We start from the raw sequence: 21,218 nt of genomic DNA, 5'->3' as shown, positions 1-21,218 counted from the left end.
GAGCCCGAAGGCAACATGATGTAAGGCTGACATCGCCCAGACGTCAACCACTTTTTTATTGCCGGAAAATGGCTTGCAAGGGCTGGGTTTCGTCGCCGAATTCGAAATGGGGAAAAACAGTATGCATGCATGTTAAACCTTAGTAATTTCCAACTAATTTTCACAGGCAAAGAGACATTTAAGTACTTGGAATGGATTCAAACTGAGCAAGAGCTCCAGAACCCACAAACTTGCCGGAGTTTGCTTCGAGGAGGTGACCAAAAACTGGGCAAGGTTTCAGAGAAATTGCAGGGGGTTAAACTTCTGGTTTCGAACTGGAAAAACACCACAAATCTTGTCCCAATCAACATTAAGACATAATGAAACAAGATTTGCATAGAAAACCTCACCTGGGTTCGAGTTTCAGATCTTGAAGCTTTTGGCTTCAATGGTGGTTTACATCGTGATGGTCCGATGATGCATGCAACGGTATAGCTAGGATCCTTTAGTCCCAGAGATTAAGGTTTCACGGTTTTGGAGTTTGATTTGTTTAATTTTTGAAGAGGAAAGTGGGTGAGAGCTCTCGGAGCTCTAGAGAGAGTGAGAGTGTCGAGAGCTTAGAAAGAGAGAGAGGCACTTTAGAAAAATGGAGAAAAGTGAGAAAGATGAGTGGAAAGAGAGGGAGTGGAGAGTGCTCAGGAAATTCCAAGCAAAAAAAATACTATTATTTTATTTACCTATTGCCAGGGCTATTCAATTGTAGGGGTGGAAATACTATTATTTTATTTACCTATTTTTTCCTATAAATACCTAACCATCATCTTCCACCTTACACCATATTTCAATATTTTCAACACTTTCTACCAAAGCTTTCATATAGTTTTTGTGTGAAAAAAATACCTAACCAGAACCTCATCCTTTCTTTTTTTGTCGATATAAACCCTACATCCATCCTCACACCAAAATCAATCCTTATTTTTAGCTAAAAATATTTCTTCATCCTTACATCCATCTGTACAATGTCTTCTTCAAGGAGAGTGTATAAACAGTTTGAGGAGCAACATAAAAGATTGTTGGCACAACAGGAAGAATTGGTCAATCTCGAAGAAGGTGGAGGTGGAGATGAGGCTTTAGCAATGGAGGAGGATGAGGATGATGACAATAAAAGGCATAGGGCCTCACATTCCCACCATGTCATGGAAGTTGTGGGTCAGATATCCAAACCCATACGTTTTGCAAACTTTGATAGAAAAAGGGAAATACGAGGTAATAATCTCTTGGAAGATTATTTTATCCCCAACTGTGTATTTTCTGATCATGTTTTTAGACGTCGTTTTAGAATGCAACGAAGTTTGTTTGACAAAATCATGAGTGCTATTTGCAGCCATGATGAATACTTTGTGCCAAAAAAAGATGTTTTTCATGTTCTAGGTCTTATTCCTGAGCAAAAAGTTACTACTACCTTACAGATACTTGCATATGGAGTATCTGCAGATAAAGTGGATGAGATAACGAGGATGAGAAAATCAACTGTTCTGGAGTCCCTGATGCGATTTTGCTCTGCAATTGAAGCCCTCTATACGAAGGAGTACCTTCGGAAACCGACGCATAGGGATCTGCGAAGGGTACTGAGGAAGGGTGAGATGTGAGGCTTCCCTGGCATGATTGGAAGTATTGATTGCATGCACTGGACCTGGAAAACTGTCCAAGTACATGGCAAAGAGCATATGAAGATAGAAAATGAGCCAAAAGTATCATTTTGGAAGTTGTGGCTTCATTTGATACATGGATTTGGCATGCATTTTTTGGTGTTCTAGGAGCTCAGAATGACCTAAATGTCCTTACCCAATCTCCAATCTTCGACGAAGTGCTGCAAGGAAAAGCACCCAGAGTCACATATTCAGTCAATGGCCATACATACGACGAGCCATACTACCTTGCAGACGACATTTACCCAAGGTGGACAACGTTTGCCAAAACAGTCCCACATCCAAAAAATGAAAAAGAAAAACACTTTGCAAAATGTTAAAAAGGGTGTAGGAAGGATGCGGAGCATTGTTTTGGTATCATGCAAGCTCGTTAGGCGATTGTCAGGTCAGCTGCTAGAATGTTTGATGTCGAGGCACTTCGATCCATCATGATGACGTGTATCATTCTCCACAACATGCTCGTGGAAGATGAGTATGATTATGATGCCGTCAACAAATACGAGTCGGACACAATGAACAACTCAAGAACATGTATCTATTGTGCTCATGATGACACCAAAGATCCCGTGCAACACGAGCCATTGGAACGATATGGACGTTACAATCAATTGATCGTTCAACGGTACACTTCATTGCAAGAGCCTTACTAGCACAGTACCTGTCAAACTGACTTGATTGAGCACCAATGGGGATTGCAACAAGTTCAATATAATTAAAAGGAACTTGTGGTGGAACAATAAAGTTCTTAGTTTATTTAGTGTGTTTTTTTAAGTTTATTTGATGAGCTTATGTAATTTTCTTTAGTGTGTTTTTTTTAAGTTTTTTTTTATGAGTTTATGTAATTTTATTCTGATAATGACATGTGGCGTGACGAAATTGGTTAAAAATCCAATCTGAAATTAAAACTATTTTTTTATTTATTATTTTATAAAAAATTGAATAATATTTTAAATGGACTAGGTGTCAGTGCATTTTGTAGGAGTGGAGATGCATTTGGCCTATTATTGTTCATTGGGGTCTATCACTGTTCACTAAGTGGATTAAATAGGTTGGGTGATGGCGTATTTTTTTTTTGGGGTGACTTGCTCTAAGGAGCCATCGATAAATTTTTCCTTTGTGCAGGTAACACAAGTAGTACACCATGTGCTATTATATAAGCGATGAGAAATTTTATTTTTTATGTTATTAATTTTTGAACACAAGAATCTCACCACTTGTATAGAGATTGGCAATATCTAAATCCCGGAACTATAATACGAGTTGAAACCATATTATGCTACAACAAACACCAAGTGCTCAAGAAGAGCAATGCTCCGTCAACATACCCTTCAAAGCCACCATAGTTCATGATATTTCTCAGAACTGTTTGCCCCCATTAGTCGAATGGATTTCTGAATTTCTTCAAGAGTTCCGAGATATCATAACCCAGCATTTCATCGACGGCATCTATCATCTTAGGCTTTAACATCTCGAATTTGTCAAAGCTGTAACCACTCAAGATGTCCCTGTAGCGGTTTACGTCCGGGAAATCCCCTGGAGGTAGATGGTGCTCCCCCTGAACCTGTATAGTACGTCAAGTGTGAGCATTATAGAGTAGAGAGTGCGCATACGGGAGGGAGGGAATAGTACCTTTTTAAATTCGTCTTCCAAATTATCAATAAGCTTCTGTTGAGCCGTAGATTTCCAAAACATGGCAGGCATCTCCACCTTTAAATGGCTAATTATGCATGCATGTATCTTGGCAGCTCTGGCACGCTTCACAAATTCATTGATCTGCGAAAAACAAAGATCATAAAAATTCCATTCCATAGGAATCTGCAAGAAACATTCAGTTTAAATAAGGGGCCTTAACCTAATATCACCTCTACAATAAGCTTATAAGTTTGCAAATAAAACCAGAGAGCATCTTGGTAAAGTAAGATTTGAGATACGTAAATATAGCAAACTCACTTTGCGCTCACAAGCCTTCTTTGGAATATCGTTTAAATCAGACAAAAGATCTCCCTGTTCCTTTTCAAAGAGTTCTTTCCCGACTGGACCCGTAGCAGCCTCATTTACAGGTTTGTCATTGAATGAGCTGCAAAAGGGAAACTTAGCTTGCCAGGATCGAACCAAGGTATTTGCTAGGAAACATTGGAATATATTTGAAATTATAGGATTTGCTTCCAAGGAATTAATGAATGCAAGGATGGAGTGGCTACCCGATATAAACTCGCATGACCTCAGGAGTATTAAAAACCCTCCCAAGTGACCACATCAACGCTCCATAAACCCTCATCAACTGCATACCAAGAATGAAAAATGATTTGAGCGTAACATCCAATGACCTAATTAAATTCCCACAAAAATATGTAGAGGGAAAATAATCAAAGAGATCCATTTATTGCCGATGCTTACTTGTTGAGTATCACTTTGATCTGCCTTGTTCAGAACAACACGAATTTTATCGTGATGGCCATGTAAAGATGAAATAACACGCTTGAACTCATCACTAACATCAAGTTTGTGAGGATCAAACAGAAGTAGAATGAGGTCACACTTCGCAGCAAACCACGAAGTTACCCCATTAAAATCATAGGCTCGTTGCGTCCGTTGCTTCTCTCCAGATAAAACTCCAGGAGTATCCACAATAGTAATGTGTTCTAGCAGCTTGGATATAAAAATGTGTAAGCTTTGGGTGTTTTAGTAGACAATTTGTAGAATTTCAAGGTGATTCTGAGAGACAACTCACAGAATGTGGCATTTGAGCACACTCAAACTTTGACAAGAAAGCTGTTCCAAAAGTTGTAAGACCGCTAAATGGCATATCAGCTTGGACGGCAATAGTATTCCCAGGAATACTTCTTTCATCAGGCCCAGACTACACGCAGGAAGAATTAGCTACTAAACAATATTAATTTCAGAAGCATTAACAGAAAACAAAAAACTGCAAATGGAATTTGGAAAAGTTTAATGTCTACAAACAGCAACAGAATATATATCTTAACACTAACCCAAACAACTTTCTTAAGAAATATAAGGTAACAAGTGAAGAAATCTCAGGATCTTGTCTAAAACATCACTTTTTTTGTACTAATGACACCCAAAAAGCAAAAAGGAAAATGTACATGTACAACTGCTAAGCCTCTCAGAAGCATTTCCAAGAGATGCAAGAAATATTGTTAATTGTTTTATTGATCAATGACCACAAACACAAAATGTCCCTCAGTTTCTCTCCAAATTCCTAGAACTAGGCTAATAATAAGCTTAGTACCCTATCCAGACTCTTGGCATTCTGCCACGCTACTCTGCAATCTGCCTTCCAAATTCCTGACTCATGATTGATATGAGAGACTATTTCAACCCAATAGAAACCAGACAAAATACAAATTTTCTATTGAAATTTAAAAGATAAGAGTCTCTAATATATAGGCCAAAATGTAAAGTTTCATTTTCAAAATGTGCCAACGCACCCTAGTTTTAGTGGAAATGTTAAGGGATATATACCCCTGCTGATAATTACTAAAATGGGCGACACATAAATATAAAGGAAAAGTTTCTTTAAATTCAAAACACAAAAGTTTAGAGCACTTCCACCCCTAAAAAGCCCCACAGCCAATAGGCAATTCAATCTCCTGAGTGAATAGTAACAATTGCCCTATTGTATCTCCACCTCTAAACTGAATAGCCTAGGCAATTCGTATTTTTAACCAATCTCGTTATGTCACATGTCATTTTCTAAAAGTACAATTTTTATGGATAGATTTTAAGTTTATTTGGTGTGTTTATGAAAACATTGAGAGAGATTGGTTGACAGTATTTGAAAATACTGAAATGTGGTGTAAGATGGAAGATAATGGTAAGGTTTTTATAAAATAAAAAAAAATACAATTTTTTTTTTCTGTATTTTTTAATAATGTTTAATATTTTTTTATTAACTTAGCTAATCTGGAGCGTTGGATTACAAAAAATTGAAATACAACAGCCTAGATTTTGACACATAGCCAACGATAACATTTCTGATTTTTGTCATATTTTTTTAGGGGTTTTCTAAATTTAATCCTTGAAAAAGATTTAAATTTAAAATAAACCTTGTGTTAGATTACATATTGATTATAGTCCCTTGATGCGTCCTCAATTCAAAATAATTAATGTGTATTTTATTCAATGTCTCCAATTAAATATTTAATGTGACATCCCACATCGCCCAGGGGGTGATCCTTATATGTATATTCCCATTCCTACCTAGCACGAGGCCTTTTAGGAGTTCACTGGCTTCGGGTTCCATAGGAACTCCGAAGTTAAGCGAGAAGAGGGCTAGAGCAATCCCATGATGGGTGACCCACTGGGAAGTTGCTCGTGAGTTCCCAAAAACAAAACCGTGAGGGAATGGTAAGGCCAAAGCGGACAATATCGTGCTACGGTGGTGGAGCGGGCTCGGGAAGTGGTCCGCCCCGGGCCGGGATGTGACAATTTGGTATCAGAGCCTAACCCTGGTCGCGAGTGTGCCGACGAGGGCGTCGGGCCCCTAAGGGGGGTGGATTGTGACATTCCACATCGCCCAGGGGGTGATCCTTATATGTATATTCACATCCCTACCTAGCACGAGGCCTTTTGGGAGCTCAATGGCTTCGGGTTCCATAGGAACTCCGAAGTTAAGCTAGAAGAGGGCTAGAGCAATCCCACGATGGGTGACCCACTGGGAAGTTGCTCGTGAGTTCCCAAAAACAAAACCGTGAGGGAATGGTAAGCCCAAAGCGGACAATATCGTGCTACAGTGGTGGAGCGGGCTCGGGAAGTGGTCCGCCCCGGGCCGGGATGTGACATTTAAATTTATTGATATACACATTTAATATATTTTTTGACCAAACAAAAGTTTTTTTAATTTATTAATTTTATTTAACATTCTTCAAACTTGAAAAACTCAATTAATGTACCTAAATGTTACTACCGAAATGTATATACCGAAATATTAGTACCGAAATGTATTATATTGTATTTAAATATTAGTACTGAAATGTATGTACTCAAATGTATGCACCGAAATGTATTATATTAAACTAATGTACCTAAATGTGTGTACTGAAATGTATGTACCCAAATGTATGTGCCGAAATGCATTATATTAAACCAATGTACCAAAATGTATTATATTGAATTAATGTACCTAAATGTTTGTATCAAAATGTATGTACTGAAATGTGTGTACCTAAATGTATGCACCGAAATGTATTATAATAAATTTAATATACCTAAATGAAGAAGACCAAGTATATCGAAATACATTGTAAAATAAAAATTAGTTCATTTAAATGTTTACAACAAAATATATTACGATGAATGAAATGAAAATGAAAATTATAATGAAATAAAATTAATACATTAAAATTAAGAAGAAAAAAGGAAATAATTAAAACATAAAAAATATAATTAATAAATGAGGTGATTAACATATCAAGGGATTAAAATTAGATTTTGATCTTACTCATGGTTTTAGTCTAAAAGTCATCTTTGCCGAGGATTAAAATGAAGTTTCCTATTTTTTTAAAAACCGAAAAATATTTCTAGATTTTGACACATGACCAACGATAACATTTCTAGATTGATCCGACCTCATTAGTGAAACTGGGCACTATTGGAAGTGCCATTAAGGCAAGTCATGGATGGCTATTTGTGTAAGAAGCTTAGTTTCTATATTCTTACTGAGTCCCCGTAAAGCCTTATTATATGGCTTTTTAACTTGCATACAACCATATAAAACATTTACTTTTAACTTTTAATTGCTAAGCAGTTCAACACTGTCTTAATGACAACATAAAAGGAGATAAATTGACAATTACCATAACAACGACAAATCGATCGGTTGTAGGCTCAGGACCAATGTGAGCTCCTGTCAAAAGTGAAGTAAGAAAGGGGATGAAATAGATGAACAAGCTTTCTGTGCAAGACAAACTACACAAAGACACTTTCCCAGAGGATAAATTGCCTGGATAACTACTTTTAAGCAAATGTTTAACGAATGTTGTTTTCCCAGTGGAGTATTGACCCAAAAGCATAACCATGGGTTTGGCATCAAAATCACTATTTGTCTGCGAAATAAAGCAACTAAATATCAATTGATAACTATAGCATGCCACAATTAGATAGAAGTTTGAGAAGATTGAAATAAAACTTCGAGTGACTGGGCATTAAATCTGATGAAAGAACTAGGAGAAGGGAATGATAGTCACTTACCATTAATGGGGATACAAAATTGTTGAACTTGTAAGTAACTTCTAATGGCTTCAGCTTGTGAACATACAGTCTCTTCAACCCATCAATAATTGATGTTACAGAAGAAAGCGGTATCTAGAAATATGCCAAAGATTTTTTATAAGGTGAGTGCACAACTCATGTCTACCCAACAGTATTGCAAATTTCATTCTGTATGCACAGGAAATTTTATTAACTCTGACATATCACGAATTAAAAAAAAAAAAAAATGCTCCTAAAACTGACATAAGCAAAGCTCTTTTCATTATTTTTCACTATGTAAAATGACCTCTTCTAGTCTTTGTTGTGGACAGAGTCTTAACTGACTCATAGTTTCGCATGACCATTGATAAACTTAACCTAATAAAAACACTAAGTATTTTTGCAATCAGCTTGAAGTATAACAACTTGGAGAGACTGGAATGCAAAACTATCATAAATTTCTCACGAACAATGAAAAATAAACTCAACTTATTAAAATAAGAAAATTCAAGTTAGTATCAAATAGAAACAGTTTTACGATAAATCCTTTTTTTCTGACTATCGTGAAGGCAAAAGGGCAATTGCCTCTTAAAATAAGAAACAACATATACCTTTTTTGATGATTCTGGAGAAAACCAAAGTGCTGAAGGTGATTGCTGCACAGCAGTTCCTGCGTCACAGATTATATGTAAATAGACAGCCAAAACCAAAAGTAACAGTACACATCTCGTACTTAGAGAAATTCCTCACCATTTACTTTGTTTTCATTTGACTTGTGCAAATGCTTTTTATTCTGAATAAATTAAGTAAACGAAATCAATTTCTTCGGCCATATACGACTAAATTAAAAAAAAAAATTTCCATGACAATGAGTAAAATAAAAATAAGAAAGGTATAAAAAGCCTACGTACCACTAATAATAATGCATCCAAACCCTCCATAACAGGAGGTTTCAGACTTGCCAAGTCAACTAAAACACAACGCTCAAAGTTTAAGTAAAATGAGTGTGCCAAACAAGATTTTAAAATTAATAAATAAATAAAAAATACTTGTGTGCTTGGATTTCAAACAAAACAAACCCACCGTTGCTATTCAATAAACCGTGTGTAATATCATGTCCAGCTTGTTGTGCAAGAGAAACTAGCTAGAAATGAAAAAGTAACAACATATCAGATTCCTATCAATCCAAATATTTGATTTTTGCTATATATGAAAAATAAAAAAAATCAGTTTATAAAATAACCTGCATAGCGGCAACGAACTCACTGAAACCAAGATATCCCTGCCTCTTTGAATCGGCCATGGCCCAAACCTTAAGAAAAGGAACGAACTTCAAAATTTAAAAAAAAAAAAAAAACAAAAAAAAAAAAGAAGGCTGGAAGCCACTAAAAAAGTGATATTTGACAAATGTAAACCCAAAATTCAAGTAACAAAGTTTAACCAAGGAAAGACAAAAAAATAAAAAGGAAGGGGCTTTCTGCTACAAATGTAATGTAATGTTTGGCATAGATCATAATCTTAAGCTTGAATTTATCAAAGTAACTCAATATGTGCCAACTTCAACCGCGCTCTACTCGCATATTACGCATCACAATAACTATGCATTGCTCAACGGAAATACAAACCCTCACAACTCAGTCCTAACAAAATGTATTTCAAAAATGACCACGCGTCAACTGAGCTTACACTAACCTCTGCATAAAAACAAATTCACCAAATACTAATAGTATTGAATTACAGCAAACACAAGAAACAAATGAAAACGAGACGCAATAATTTGATAAAAGAAAATAAGGTAAATTACATTTTAACACCTTAATTTTAAGTTACATAACAAATTCATATCTCATTTTACGAATTCATTGTAATGTCAAACATTCGTTAAAAAATTCGTCAATTTTTATGTTAAATGCTTACGTGGCAGGCGTGGCGCCCACCAAATTTGCCACGTAGACTGACTGACAAATTAAATTGATTAATAGAAAATTACAAAAATAAAGCCTCTCTGTTCTTTTTTTCCCTCTCTTCGAATCTCAACACCGATTGAGGCTCTCGCTCTGATTCGCCCTCGTGCACACCTGGACGCGAAGAGCCGGGTTCAAGCCACGGCGAGATACAGGTTCGTGGTTGGTTGCAGGCGAAATGCAGATGCAGGTTGCAGGCGATGTCCAAGTGCAGCAGAGATGGATTTCATCGATGACCAGATAAAAAATGGAAAAAAAGGAAAAAGAAAGGCAAAAAAAATACAAAAAGAAAAAAAATTAGTTTGCATGTCAGTCCACGTGTCAATTAATGGAGGATCCACGTATCACATTTGCCATGTCAGTGAGGACAGTCAATTTGACAGTTTGACAGTACAACAAATTAAAATCAAATAAACGAAATAAAACGCAAATTAACCTGCTTGAGCTCCTTCCGATTCAGATTGGACATGCCGAAGAACTTTATAGCATCACTCACAGTTATGCGGCCATCAGCGTCTGAACAAAACAAAACCGATACTCAATTTACAGTTGCTAAATTTTCTCGGAACCAAACAGAAAACTAAGAAATTTTCCCCGAAAAAAATGTGAAGAAAATAAATGCGTGTTTGTGCGGAACAGTGTAAGTATGTACCTGAATCAACGAATCGAAACCATTCCTGGTAGATTTTCTGATGATCTTTCGAGCACGAACTGATTGGAACTGAACAAATTTCCATAAATCGTAACCAGTGAGAGAATAGATAGAAAGAATACTTTCTGTATTTCTGTTTTCTTAATGAAGAAGAAATTACAACTGAGTATATATACACTTTGCTAAATAAACTTAGTGACTAATGACCACTAGATTAGCATCTAATAACAGAGATTAGTTACAACCAAATTACAGCTGTGAAAACATAAAAATATCTAATGATGAGGTGTCCCTTTACCCTCCCTCAAGCTAAGCGGAGGATCACCGAGAGAAAGCTTGGACTGCAGGAGCTTGAATCGGGCCTTAGACAGGGCCTTGGTATGAATGTCAGCAATCTGATGATGAGTACTAATATGAAGGACTTGAATCAGATTTGCTAAAACAAGTTCGCGAATGTAATGATAGTCAAGTTCCACATGCTTTGTGCGAGCATGGAAAACTGGATTAGAAGCCAGAGAAATGGCAGAAACATTATCACACCAGAGTTGAGGAACCTGCCTGAGAGGAAAAAGAACATCCTGTAAAAGTTTACAGATCCAGGTCAATTCGGCAGCTGTGTGAGCAAGGGACCTATATTCAGCCTCTGTCGACGATCTAGCAACAGTGTGTTGCTTCTTGGCACTCCAACTAATCAGATTGGGACCAAGATACACGCAATAACCACTGGTTGATCGTCTGTCAAAGGGGCAGCCAGCCCAATCTGCATCCGAATAGGCTGTAAGATGTAAGGGACCTGGCTTGAACCACAGACCTTGAGTAAGAGAACCTTTGAGAAATCGCAAGATGCGTTTGACTGCTTGAAGATGAGTGTCGCGCGGACAATGGAGAAATTGGCAGACTTGGTTTACAGCAAACGAGATATCTGGGCGGGTCCAAGTAAGATACTGAAGAGCACCTACAATAGATCTGTACTCCTTGGGATTGGGTAGTAAAGAACCAGTGTGATCCAGTTTAACTGAGCCAAGAGGAGTAGAACATGGTTTGCAGCCATCCATATTTGTTTTAACAAGTAAATCAAGAGCATACTTGCCTTGAGACAAAAATAAGCCAGTGGAGGTTCTGTGAACTTCTAACCCGAGGAAAAAATGAAGAGGACCTAAATCCTTGACAGGAAATAAACTGCTCAATTGGTGAATGAAGTCCTGACAATGAGAAGCATTTGGACCAGTCACAAGAATGTCATCTACATACACAAGGACTATAACCAGAGAGGGCTGAGTTTGAACAAAGAGAGACGAATCAGATTGTGAATTTGCAAAACCAAGAGAGCTGAGAGCATGAAACAGTTTGTCATACCAGGCTCTGGGAGCCTGTTTTAAACCATAGAGAGACTTGGTAAGTTTGCAGACAAAGGATGACTGTGATGGAGCAATAAATCCAGGGGGTTGCTGCATAAAAACTGCTTCCTTCAGATTGCCATGCAGAAAGGCATTACTGATATCTAGTTGATTTAGAAACCAGTTGTGTTGAACAGCAAGTGTGAGCAAAATTCGAATTGTAACTGGCTTTGCAACCGGACTAAATGTCTCCTGAAAATCAACCCCTTCTTGCTGGTGAAACCCCTTAGCTACAAGACGAGCCTTGTACCTGTCAATGGTACCATCAGGTTTTCGCTTAATCCGGAACACCCATTTACACCCAACAATATTCTGATTGGGAGAGGAAGGAACTAAAGTCCATGTACCAGTGCTTTGCAATGCTTGATACTCTGCAGACATTGCTTGTCTCCAATGCTCATATTTGGAAGCCTGAGCATAAGTAGTAGGGACAAAGGTGCTGGTGTCAATAGGGTGCTTGGTAGCAGCTAAAATCTTGGGTTTAAAGATCCCAGCTTTGGACCGAGTGAGCATAGGATGTGTGCTTGTGGGAATAAGAGGAGGAGAAGAAGCAACAGGGATGGAGGATGGAACAGGGATTGAGGATGCAATAGGTACTGGAGATGCAGCAGGTACTGGAGATGCAACAGATACTGGAGATGCAGCAGGTACTGGTGAGGAAGGAGAAATAGGAGGAGAGGATTGTAGGGAAGACGGAGCTGCATTAGATAAGGGAGCAGTGTTGTCGAAGGTTGAGGAGTGAGACTTATCCCAATAAGGAAAGGGAAGAGTGAATGATGAAGAAGAATTGGAGTCAGATCCCAATGAGACAGGGCCCTGTGACGGAGAAGTGCTGTTGAAAGGAAAGTGATCCTCATGAAACAGAACATGTCTTGATATGTACACCCGATGAGATTGAATGTCCAAGCACCTGTAACCCTTGTGTTGCAAACTATAGCCGAGAAAGACACACTGGGTACTCTTGCCATCAAGTTTGGAAGAAGCATATGGTTTAAGCCAGGGATAACAGCTACAACCAAAAATTTTCAGCTTGGAATAATCTGGAGCTCTTTTGAAGAGTAGTTCCCAAGGAGAGGTGACCAGATTGGATAAGGGTAACCGATTAATAAGATACAAGGCTGTGCTGAAGGCTTCGACCCAGTATTGGTGAGGTACACGTGAAGCAACTAGAAGAGTGCGAGCAGTTTCTGTGAGATGTCGATGTTTACGTTCAACACACCCATTTTGCTCGGGAGTGTGGGGACAGCTATATTGATGACAAATACCATGAGCAGCAAGAAAAGAATTAAAAGCAGAACCAGTAAATTCACCTCCAGAATCAGATCGGAAAATTTTTATTCGATTGCCAACCAAGTTTTCAACATAAGCCTTGAAATTGACAAAGACAGAGAACACTTCAGATTTTGCCTTCAAAGGAAACAGCCATGTGTATTTAGTGAACTCATCAACAAAGAGAACATAATACTTGGAACCACTGACAGAAACAACTGGAGCTGGACCCCAAACATCACAATGAATCAATTCAAGACTGGCAGAAACACGACTAGTACTGGAAGAAAAAGGTAATTTGTGATTTTTACCAATAGCACAATCAGGACAAAAGAAGCTAACAGAATTGCTACCACTATGAGCAAGGTGAGCTTTATTTAAAATCTTTCTAAACATTGCTGTAGATGGATGGCCAAGCCTTCTATGCCATGTCTGAAGAGAAGCTTTAGTGCTAAGAAAAGCTGATGGAGCAGAAGTGGAGGGAATGCCTTGAAGAGGATAGAAACCTTCATGGACCGGTCCTTGAAAAAGCATCCTCCCCGTAGAGCGATCCTTGATTGTAGAACCATCAGAATCAAGGGTCAATGCACAACAATTATCTTTTAAAAACTGATAGGCAGAGAGAAGATTGAATTTCATCTTGGGAACATGAAGGACATTGTTCAATCGAAATGTAGCAGACGGTGTTTTAATCAAAGAAGTACCAGAATGATGAATGGACATACCTTGTCCATCACCAATGTAAACCTTCTCTTCGCCGGAGTAGGGAACAGGAGAATGAAGAGCAGCAATATCATTAGTGATATGAGATGTAGCTCCAGAATCAATGAGCCACGGAGAAGAAGATTTAGAATTCGTGTGAACACACATAGCAGCCAATTTGGCAGGGGGTATTTTGCCAGCATACGCATGATTCATGCGTTCATAGCAATCAATAGCTTCATGCTCAAGAGAATGACAGATTTGACAAGACGTTTTACCCCCAAAATAAGAACCAGAGTTGTTGTGAGGAGTGCGATTGAAACCACCAGAGTTATAGCGATTTCCACCAGAATTATGACGAAAAGAACCAGAGCCATTGCCTGAATTATGAACATTACCACGAAATTGAGAAAAGTTCTTGGAGTAGTTACCACGATTGTGGCGCTGAGAAACCCCTTTGCCATTACCACGATTGTGCTGAAACCTGGGAGGAGCATTGAAATGTGCAGCATAGGCTTGAGGAAAAGGAGAGTATGGTGGTGTAGGCAAAAGAGGACCCTGAGACTGAGCGACAAAGGCCTGAAAAGGTTCTTGAGCGGAAGAGACAGCACCTTTCTTTTTGCGATTCATGAATAATTCTTTGTTTATTAACAAACCATGCAGTTCATCCAAAGTAGTAGAAGAGATGCGCAACATAATAGAGTCAATAAACGACTCATAGTCATCAGATAAACCATTGAGAGTGACAGCAATAAGATCCTGATCAGAGACTGGAGAACCAGCCGCCATTAGAGCATCAGAAATACCTTTGATGCGCTGCAGATACTCAGAAATCGAAGAATCACCTTTGTGGATGGCATGGAGACGAGAGCGGAGTTGGTGAATATGAGCAGCAGAGACGCCCCCAAATCGATTTTCAAGATTAATCCAAAGATCGTGAGACGAAGTTACACCAACAGTAAAAGGAATGATTTCTTCAGAGAGAGTAGAGTTAAGCCAAATCAGAATATTTTGATCCTTCTCATACCAAGCTTCATAGGCAGGATTAGGGTTTCCAGTAAGACAACCATGCTGATCAAGAAGACAAGGTGGAGGAGGGAGCTCGGAACCGTCAACAATACCGGTGAGCTTGTAGCGCCTGAAGATTGGAGCAAATAGAGCCTTCCAAACTAAGTAATTATCACGCTTCAGCTTCGTAGGCACCATACAACTAATATTCTGGATAGTGATTGATGCAATCGACGAATGAGAAAAATTAGGGTTCATCGCAGAGAAATTGGGGGCGACGAAGTCAGACGATGCAGGATTTGGAGGAACAATTTCAGGAGGAGAAGGCGACGATGATGCCGTCGCCATTGTTGAGAAGAAGAAGCTCGAGATCAAGAAGAACGAACCGCAAAGAAAGGAGGATCGAAAAGCGGTGAAGCAGAGAGGCGAATGATACCAAGATAGAAAGAATACTTTCTGTATTTCTGTTTTCTTAATGAAGAAGAAATTACAACTGAGTATATATACACTTTGCTAAATAAACTTAGTGACTAATGACCACTAGATTAGCATCTAATAACAGAGATTAGTTACAACCAAATTACAGCTGTGAAAACATAAAAATATCTAATGATGAGGTGTCCCTTTAAGAATAATCTGATCGAAAAACTGGGATTTTTCAGATTTTTTAAAACGGAAACGCTCTTGGAGGGTTTGTTTTTGTTTCTCCTTCCACCAGGGTTTGTTTTCGGGTTAATCCCCTAAGACCAAGCATTTTAAATTATAAAACATCAAATTCAACGGTGAGATTCAATATGATCTAATCTAATTCTAAAAAAATAGATTTAACGGCCCAAAATTAAATTTAAAATGAAATTTAAGGCTAAGACAATTAAAATTTTATTTAAATCAAAATTTACCCGAAAATTCTATATATACTTATGTATTTATGTTAAATTCACTTTTCTCATACAGTTATTCCATTTGTTTCTTTCTTCCCACTTCCAAAACTATTTCTTCCTATTTCCAAATTTTTCGAGCCTAATTGGTCAAATAATAAAGATGTTGTTTTGTGCTTGGCATGAGTTTCTATTTGTGAGAAGATGGTGTTGTCGGCACACATCAAAATAAAAAGGTCTTGTGTGCTATCAATTTCGACTCCAATACTAACTGAAGTGAAGGTGGTGGTGTTCACGATTGGTGGAAGATTAAAAAAAAAAAAAACGTGCATTTTGTGGATGGGAAGCTTGAGGTGAGCCGTAGTTGGCATGGCTAGTAGAATGAGCACCAAAGAAGTGGTAAGTATCTACCTTCATAGTTTATTTTTCATGTACACAATCTTATTTTACAACTGCTTGATCTTTATTTATTGCTTGCATAAGGTGAGAAAGCAATGGTGATTTACAAGACAAGAACTATGCCCGAAAACCAAACTTTTTAAATTGCATCATCCTTGGGACATCCTCAAAGGTTGTATGAGGTGACAAACCGATGCGGACCAATGATGGGTAAAATTATTTGCTCGTGAAGGCTCAAGCGTTAATGTTGGCAACGCTGCTGATGAATCGGTGACCCCATCTCCTACTATTTCATGGCCATCGAGACGAGATAAGCAAAAGGAAGCAAAGAGATAAGGAAAGATCTAAGATGTGATTGGTGCCAAGCTTTGTTCCGGAGTTGAAAAATTAATTGAAGGCCAAGGGGAGATCAAGGAAGAAATGTTCAAATGCGCTTACTCTTTGACAAGCAAGCGGAAAAAGAAGGATGCAAGAGACTATTTAGCGCAAGAAAGGTTTGAATTTGATGTAATGAGGGAGGACCCAACAAATACACTCCCAATAGAAAGAAGTTCTTCTATGAGAAGCAAGCAAATATTATAAAAAGGAATGCCGCAAGGAATATTTTTGAGGATGGTGATGTTCAATTGATCCATCTAACGTTTGTTAGTTGAGTCCGCCACAAAATCCACCACCAAGTCAAGGACTAAGTCAACCAAATGATGATGAATATTATTAGCATTAGTAATTGTTATAATTTTTTTTATTATCCTTTATTAATTTTTATTTATTGTTTGTATTAGTAATTGTTAGAAGATTGAAGCATATTATGTAGGTTTAGTGTTTTTCATGTTGTTCCATGACTTTTATTTTTCATTAGGTGGGTTTGGTGATTTTTCATTATTTATTGGAATTAAAATGTTTACAAAAATAAATTAGGATAATCTACATTAATTTTATTTTTAAAAAAGTTACCGAAAAAAAAATAGGCTAAAATTATTCTTTAATAATCTCGGCTAAAATATTAAGTCAAAAGCAATGGAGAAGAAAAGTTATTTATAGATTAGAACCTCAATTTTCTTGGCTAAAAATTAAATATTAACCCGCACCATTGCACATGGTTTAAACCTTACAAATTATTGGCAATGGGGACACCTGTATTAGGATGATCAAACTTGGAAAGTTGTTCAACAACAGGAGTACAATTATGCTACTAAATGTTTTATTTTTTATTATTCGTATTGGTGGAAGGCAACCCGAAGACCCAACCCAATACAATCAAGCTAACTACAATAGAAACGAAATGAAACTCGATTGAAAAGGGTCATGGATTACAAGACTCTCACTGTAACATCCCACATCGCCCAGGGGAGTGATCCTTAAATGTATATTCCTATCCCTACCTAGCACGAGGCCTTTTGGGAGCTCACTGGCTTCGGGTTTCCTCGGAACTTCGAAGTTAAGCGAGTAGTGCGCGAGAGCACTCCCATGATGGGTGACCCACTGGGAAGTTCTCGTGTGAGTTCCCAGAAACAAAACCGTGAGGGCGTGGTCGGGGCCCAAAGCGGACAATATCGTGCGACGGTGGAGTCGGGCCCGGGAAGTGGTCCCGCCCGGGCCGGGATGTGACAAATTGGTATCAGAGCCTAACCCTGGTCGTGGTGTGCCGACGAGGACGTCGGGCCCCTAAGGGGGGTGGATTGTAACATCCCATATCGCCCAGGGGAGTGATCTTTAAATGTATATTCCCATCCCTACCTAGCACGAGGCCTTTTGGGAGCTCATTGGCTTTGGGTTCCGTGGGAACTCCGAAGTTAAGCGAGAAGGGGGCTAGAGCAACCCATGATGGGTGACCCACTGGGAAGTTGCTCGTGAGTTCCCAAAAACATAACCGTGAGGGAATGGTAAGCCCAAAGCGGACAATATCGTGCTACAGTGGTGGAGCGGAACTCCGAAGTTAAGCGAGAAGGGGGTTATAGCAATCCCATGATGGGTGACCCACTGGGAAGTTGCTCGTGAGTTCCCAAAAACAAAACCGTGAGGGAATGGTAAGCCCAAAGCGGACAATATCGTGCTACGGTGGTGGAGCGGGCCCGGGAAGTGATCCGCCCCGGGCCGGGATGTGACATTTGGTATCAGAGCCTAACCCTGGTCGTGGTGTGCCGACGAGGACGTCGGGCCCCTAAGGGGGGTGGATTGTAACATTCCACATCGCCCAGGGGAGTGATCCTTAAATGTATATTCCCATCCCTACCTAACACGAGGCTTTTTGGGAGCTCACTGGCTTCGGGTTCCGTGGGAACTCCGAAGTTAAGCGAGAAGGGGGCTAGAGCAATCCCATGATGGGTGACCCACTGGGAAGTTGCTCGTTAGTTCCCAAAAACAAAACTGTGAGGGAATGGTAAGCCTAAAGCGGACAATATCGTGATACGGTCGTGGAGCGGGCCCGAGAAGTGATCCGCCCCGGGCCGGGATGTGACACTCACAATGGAGGTTCGGGGCAGAGAATGACCAACATATATAAGACCATCCGCCTGATGGACACATGACTATTGATTAAAAAGTAAAAAGCAAAAGAAAAGTTATTGTTAATTCGACAACCATTGATTTAAACAGTAAAAAGCAAAAAAAAAAAAAAATCTCAAAAGCTTGCACAACCGTTGATTTCCTATTGACAAACAAAATAAAAAGTAATGTGACCCGTAACATTGGAAGCTGCAGGGTGTTTTAGTATTTTAGAGTCCCATCACGGATCCTCTCCGGAGTCAAATGATTTAAGGTCGCACCTCAAAGGCTTTGAGACTGATATATCCAGCAAGAGAGAGGAGCAATACAATGCCCGCGCCTCCAGTATAAGCAAAAACTCCGCTGATCAGCACCAACCAGTAGGTGATCGTCATGCAGAAGTCGTGCCTTTTCTCCAACTGGGTTTCCAGGAAAACTATCAGATTCTCGGGAAAATTACGGTGGTTTATCTTTATCCCTCATAAATCAAAGAAATTTTTTTTTAAGGCAAATACTTTGATTCGCCCGTGGAATCTGATGCGGTAGCGAGCCTGAAAGAATGCAACTTGAAAATTGCTCACATGCATTTGGAATTGGAATAATAATGACAATGCACTTTTAATAACTTAGAGCATCTTTGATATTCATGTACCTAAAAAACGAAAAGAGTAAATTGTAGTAATAGTCCCTCAACTTTAATCAAATTGGAATAATGGTCTTTCAATTAAAAATTCATTACTATTGGTTCCTCAACTCATCAAGTGTGTAGCTATGGTCTTTTTCGTCAACTTCATCAAAATTTTATCAAAATAAGTCATGTTGGACATTGCTACAATTGGGGTCTCTTAACTTATCAAAATGTGTAGCTATGGTCATTTTCGTCAACTTTATTAGAATTTTGTCAAAATGAGTTATGTTGGAAGGACCATTGCTACAATTGAATTAAATTTGAGGAACCATTTCTCCAGTTGCATTAAAGTTGAAGGACCAATGGTAATGAATTTTTAGTTGAGAGACCACAACTGCACGGTTTGATGAGTTGAGGGACCAATTGTAATAGATTTTTAGTTGAGGGACCATTGCTCCAATTGAGTTAGAGTTAAGAGACCATTGCTACAATTTACTCAAAAGAAAATTAGGGACTCCAACTACCACTTTTGATGATTTATTTAGGGACTTTAAGGAATATTCATGTACCTAAAATAAAATTAGCTCCAATGGGAGTGTTCTTAGCCCTACTTCAACCCTTGGAGTAAAATTCAAATTTTAGGTTCTAAACCTACCCCAACATGCCCCAACCCTTGGGCCAAATATTAGTTTTAACCCAAAACTTCATTTTTGAGGCAAATTTAGCTCAGAATTTCCTTTGGGTTAGTAGTTTGGCCGACCATATATGTGTATTTTTTTATAGTTTTATATTTATAAATTAATTGAATCCAAAGACTGAAATCTAATATGATCAAATCCAACGGTTAAAAAATAATATAACAGTCCAAATATATAAATCCAACGACTAAATAATAAAAAAAAAAAATCTTTCATGTGTTTCATATTCTTTTACATTATTCCACGAGTTTCATGGTGTGAATTTAGTGATTTTTTAATATTTATTGGAATCTAAATATTTTTATGTTAAAATGTTCATAAAATTAAGTTAGGATAATCTACATAATTTTGTTTTTTAAAAAACTTACTTCAAGAAAAAAAATTATCCTAAATTCATTCTTTAATAATCTCGGACTAAAAATTTAACCTAGAATGGTGGAGCAAAAAAACTGTTTCAGGTTAAAACCTAAATCTTTTGCATTAAAAATTTTAGGTTTTAACCTAAGAGTTGGAGATGGTCTTATAGTATAGTCCTTAAATATAGGGACCAAAAGACTAAAAAGTTATTGTTAATTTGACAACCATTGATTTAAACAGTAAAAAGCAAAAAAAATCTGAAAAAGCTTGCACAACCGTTGATTTCCCATTGACAAACAAAAGAAAAAGTAATGTGACCTGCAACATTGGAAGCTGCAGAGTGTTTTAGAGTCTCATCACGGATCCTCTCTCCAGTCAAATAATTTATGATCGTACGATACATGATGAACGACTGAGATATGAGGATCTCTAGGATTCCCACATAATGGATCTGGAGATGATCCATTTCCGGGGACTTCAACCATATTCAAATTTAACATGGTGCCCACCCCATATGAGAGTCCTTTTTTTTTTTTTTTTTTTTTTTTTTTTTTTTAAATTTTATTATTATTATTAAACAACCACCATAAATTTACAAGCAAAACAAGGCCCAACAAACACCTATTAACAACCAAAACAAGGGTCTGAGACTAAATACAAATAGAAAAAGAGCCCATGAAAATAGTAAGGCCCATAGACCTGCACAACAAACAAGAAACCGAGAAGTTTCCACCATCAGCTTTACAGTCCATCCAAGCGAATTTCAGTCCATCCGAATAATACCTCACTAGACGCCACCTCCAACCTTGAAAACCTACATGAGCACAACCATAAGCAAGGGATAGTCGGCAACAGAGTGAAAGAATTATTGGCAATGGGCA

Source organism: Pyrus communis, chromosome 14 (genome assembly GCF_963583255.1).
Source record: "Pyrus communis chromosome 14, drPyrComm1.1, whole genome shotgun sequence".
In the NCBI taxonomy this organism is placed as follows: Eukaryota; Viridiplantae; Streptophyta; class Magnoliopsida; order Rosales; family Rosaceae; genus Pyrus; species Pyrus communis.
Note: the sequence above shows the minus strand (reverse complement) of the source record.